Source organism: Podarcis erhardii (genome assembly GCF_964252035.2).
Source record: "Podarcis erhardii genome assembly, chromosome: 11".
Classification (NCBI taxonomy): Eukaryota; Metazoa; Chordata; class Lepidosauria; order Squamata; family Lacertidae; genus Podarcis; species Podarcis erhardii.
The window spans coordinates 11,496,241-11,501,460 of record NC_138501.1 but is presented as its reverse complement, the minus strand read 5'-3'; the positions used below and the strand labels follow the sequence as shown (position 1 = coordinate 11,501,460).

Below are 5,220 nucleotides of genomic sequence, written 5' to 3'. Positions count from 1 at the left end.
TGGCCCAATTTGAAGTGGCTTCAGTGGAACGTTCGCAACATGTACACTTGTTTGAGGAACATTCCTCAGGCAAGGTTTCATTGTTCTGAGAGGTACAGATCGGGAAAGATCAGTCACGCACAGCCAGGGATGAAATAAGCAGATTACCGACGTGCTGGTAATTTCTGAATGGTGAGCATGCATCTAAGTGGCAGGTAAAGGGTAAAGAAAAGCATGCAGAAGTGACTTCAAAGTGTTTCTTATTACACCTTGCAGGTGAAAAAAGTGCGTGGAAGCCAAGGAGGTGCAATTACTCAAGAGCAGACAGAAAGTTAATTTTTCAGTTTCAGCCCTGCGACATGTACAACATGTGCCCCGGGGAACGAACAAATCCCGTACAGTGTGTCATAATAAAAACACTGGGGTGGATGCAAGCCAAGACTAAGGTGGGGTCTTGGCTACTCCACCCACCCGAACTTTGCTGAAAAGTAACACACACACACCCCTTCTCTCTCTCTCTCTCTCTCTCTCTCTCTCTCTCTCTCTCTCTCTCCTGTGAAGTACTCCTTTGAAGCAGTTTCAAAGCTATAAGCAGCAACTCCAGACAGTATGTTTGGAACAAAAGACACATCACCTAGAGACACAGCGAGTGGGAAATTTTGGTGCCCAAAGTTCTCACCAGCCACACCTTTCAGGGAAGAAACTCGCAGTTTAGAAAAGGCTGTCCCAAGCGGGGTCGGAGCTAATTTTATACAACGGGGTGAACTGAGATCAAGGCAGCTAACTGAGCAGGTTGTGCCTTGCACAACAGCTAAAGGTGCAGAAATCATTTGACGCAACTTTTGCCAGCAGGAGACATTTTTTAATGTATAGCCTGACTTTCCTCCAAAGAGCTCAAGGTGGTCACCTGGTTCTTCACCAGTTTTACCCTCGCAACATCCTTCTGAAGAGATACTTTCTGGACCAAGAGGACCCAGTGAGTGTCATGCCTAAGTAGGGATTTGACGCTAGGTCTCCCAAATCCCAGTCTGACACTCTAACCACTGCACCACACTGCCTCTCAAATAAATATTGCCACCTGCTGACGTCTGCATGTCAAGCTACCATTAAAAGCACAGCTGCAGAGTCCCTTGAAGAGTTAACAACCCCCTGAGTGAGATACAGAAAAAGGATTTGCCGTGGAGGTTCCTAATAACCTTTGAAAACCCACACAGGAATCTAAGCTCCTATCATTTTCAATTGTTATTCTATGAGGGCTGTGTGCAGCCTCTATTGCTGACCTGAGCTGTGGTCTAAACCATGGAGCCTCTTGGGCTTGCCAATTGGAAGGTCAGTGGTTCGAATCCCCGTGACGGGGTGAGCACCTGTTGCTCTGTCCCAGCTCCTGCCAACCTAGCAGTTCGAAAGCACACCAGTGCAAGTACAGTGGTACCTCAGGTTAAGAACTTAATTCATTCTGGAGGTCTGTTCTTAACCAGAAGCTGTTCTTAACCTGAGGTACCACTTTAGCTAATGGGGCCTCCCGCTGCTGATGCTGTGCTGCCACGGCACGATTTCTGTTCTCATCCTGAAGCAAAGTTCTTAACCCAAGGTACTATTTTTGGGTTAGCAGAGTCTGTAACCTGAAGCGTCTGTAATCTGAAGCATCTGTAGATAAATAGGTACTGCTGTGGCAGGAAGGTAAACGGCGTTTGTGTGTGCTCTGGCTTCCATCACGGTGTCCCATTGCAACAGAAGTGGTCTAGTCCTGCTGGCCACATGACCTGGAAAGCTGTCTGTGGATAAACGCCAGCTCCCTCGGCCCGAAAGCGAGATGAGCACAGCAACCCCATAGTCGCCTTTGACTGGACTTAACCGTTCATGGGTCCTTCACCTTCACCTTTACCTTTACCCTTCATCTGCTTGCTGCAGTCTGAGATGAGCTCTTCAGACAATGTTTTCACTGACATCTGTCAGCTTCTCACAGGTCCATCATGAGACATCAGCCAGCTTCCAGCCACAAATACCAGCAGCCTTCAAGCAGGCAAACTTGCCTTATTATCACTCCCTAGCACCCCACTGTCAGAGGATTGCCTCCTTCCATTCACCAGTTTGCCTCCTCCAAGTGAAAGAAACCTGGGCAGTGCTGAATGTCACATCCATTGCTCAGTTGCTAAGTGTTTTTGTGACATCACAAGAAATCCACAGCCAATGGCAACAGCTGGGGAGGCATCATCTTCATTGCTTTGAGCCTCACAATGGCAGGTGGACCTATCAGTGATTGTGTGCTTGTTTATTTGGGATGCGGGTGGTGCTGTGGTCTAAACCACTGAGCTTCTTGGGCTTCCCAATCAGAAGATTGGCAGTTTGAATCCCCATCATGGGATGAGCTCCTGTTGCTCTGTCCCAGCTCCTGCCAACCTAGCGGTTTGAAAGCATGCCAGTGCAAGTAGATAAATAGGTACCGCTCCGGCGGGAAGGTAAATGGCGTTTCCATGCACTCTGGTTCGCGTCACGGTGTCCCGTTGTGCCAGAAGCGGTTTAGTCCTGCTGGCCACATGACCCGGAAAGCTGTCTGCAGACAAACGCAGGCTCCCTCGGCCTGAAAGCAAGATGAGCACCACAACCCCAGAGTCACCTTGACTGGACTTAACCATCCAGGGGTCCTTTACCTTTACCTTTTACCCAGGTCCCTTGATAGGGCCAATGCATAGACCACCATTCCCACCACAGAAGGTGGTGTCCAAAGGTGTCTCCCCATCTTCTTCCAGGATGACACAGACAGTCTAGGAAGTCCTGTCTACTCTCCTAGACCTTTTCACCACCACCGCTGCTTCCTGCCCAAAGGATCCTGCACTCTTAAAAATGCAAGCACCTTTAATATAAAAGGTGCCGGAGCATCATCCTGCCACCTTACCTAGTGAATTCTTTTGACACTGGAAATAACTACTAAATCAGAGGGCTTTAAGGCTTTAAGATGTACAACTAGCTTTATATTTTTGGGGTGGTACTGTCAAGATCTCTGACATACTCAGTGAATATTTGACCCTGGTTTGCTTTTCTATCTGCAGATTTTCTGTGTTAATTTATTTCCTTTCTGTTACTATCCATGTGTATGCTATGTTAAGCTTATTGGGGGGGGGGTGATTTTGAAAATTTGTAAAAATTAGAAATGTACAATTTAAAAAATATGATTCACGATACACATACACACATATATATCTACTCAGAAGGCATTTCCATTGAATTCAGTGGATGCTACTTGCATGTAAATAGTTACAGGATTCCAATCTTTTTGCCCAATAACCAGCTATATGCAAATTATGTAATCCTCTTTACATTTACCCAGGAGTAAGTCCTGTTGAACTCAATGGGACTTACTTCTGAGTCAGTATGCTCAGGCCCGTGCTTTAATCATGTGAAATAGGCAAATTAGCTATAGCAAGATTTTAAAAGCCTGGTAATTTTACGTCAATAGTTGTGATTTTGTATAGATCTTATTAACGTCAGAGAGGGGCGGGAATGTGGTGTGTGAACTTGTTCCATTTGCTTTGGGCAGGTATGATCTACAGTATCATTATGGCCATTTAAAATGTAAAACTGCTAAATTATTGCCAGGTTCTGTCAGGGGAACTTGTCCATCCAGACATTCTGTTCACTTGAGGAAACACTTCCTGCTGAACAGAGGTGGAGAACTTGTGTCCCTCCATGTGTTGTTGGACTCCAGTTCCCATCATCTCCTGCCAGAACAGCCTGTGGTCAGTGAGTGACCACACATGGTGAGTCCAACATCTGGAGAGCTTCCATAGTGTGTCCAACAACATCAGCTTCCCCATCTCTGTCATAGAAGGTCAGAACACTGGGAGACTTTGTTGTGATTCAGAAGAATTTCCCTCTCACACCCAAGTCATGGTCAGAGGGTCGTGGCAAACACGAAGCCCACATTTTGGAAACCAGCGTGGAACATTGCAGTGAGAAATTGCTTTAAATCCTCAGAACAATGAATTAACAGGTACAGCCAAGGTGCCCTCAGAATCTGTACAGAACGTTTTCCCAGTTATTTATTATTATGCATTTAGATTTCTTCCCTGCTTTATCCCACGGCTTCAGAGTCTCAGTTGTCACATATTTCACATTTTATCCTTGTAACAACCCTGCTGCGACTGACAGGTAAGGCTTGCCTAAGGACATCCAGTGAGTATCGTGGGTGGATATGGAGGAATTTAGAAAGTTGCCTCATCTGCTATTTGTCTGTTTGGCCCTAGATTGCTTATTCTGCTGGCAGAGGCTCTCCTGGATTTCCAGCAGAATATTTTTTTTTAATCACTGGACACCTGATCCTTTTCAAAACAAGCAAGCAAGCAGAGGATAGGTGTTGGTCCTGAGACCTTCAACACACAAAGTGAGATCGAGCACAGAGCTGAGTTTGTGCCTTCAGAGATATTCAGACCTGGTCCTACGTATCCAAACTTGTTGAAAACTGTATATTGGGTATTTTGCAACTTGCACCCATTGAAAAATGTAGCATTTATTTTGGACTATGTACAAATCACATGAGTTAGCTATAATGTGCCAGTGGGTTATCTAATCACTTTATCTAACATATACATAAAGCAGGGTGTATAAAACAAGGTAACCCTAGGTAACCATCAGCAGAAGCAAATTGGTTCTGCTGGATGCTGCAAGGAAGGTGCTGCAATTAGCAAATTGTGAAGCCAGAACCTTGGCCAAAATTCTGCAGTAAGTGCATATCAACAAAATCTAAAACTGATGCTCTAACAAGGGCAGCTGAGGATATGCACATCCCTCAGGCAAGACAGGAGAAGCTTTCTAGGATGCCTTGTGGCTGCCGATGCATCAGGTGAGAAATGGAAGGCAGTGGGCAATGGGACTTCCTTGGGCCATGGCACTCACAATACCTCAAGGACCGCCTCTTTCCATATGAACCTACCTGGACCCTTAGATCATCTTCTGAGACCCTTCTTCGTGTACCTCCTCCTCAAAAGGGTGGCAACATGAGAAGAGGCCTTCTCTGCAGTAGCTGCCCATCTGTGGAATGCTGTCCCCAGGGAAGTCCGCTTGGGGCCTTCATTATACACCTTTAGGAACTAGGCAAAAACTTTCCTTTTTAACCAGGCTTTTGGTTGATGGGATTGACATCCTGTGCCCTTTTAATATGTGTTTGTGGAGGCTATTGGATTGTTGTTTTTATTTTTATTATGTATTTTGTGGTTTTATATCTTGATTTTATTCTGTGAACCA

At 45.6% G+C, this 5,220-nt stretch overlaps 1 long non-coding RNA gene across 1 annotated transcript; it reads left to right on the top strand.

Moving 5' to 3' along the window:
- Positions 1–2,713: 2,713 nt before the first annotated feature.
- On the top strand, positions 2,714–4,491 carry LOC309352405. The gene is made up of 2 exons (XR_014161303.1): positions 2,714–2,825; positions 4,224–4,491. It is a non-coding gene; the product is annotated as an uncharacterized lncRNA (long non-coding RNA).
- The last annotated feature ends 729 nt before the right edge of the window (positions 4,492–5,220 follow it).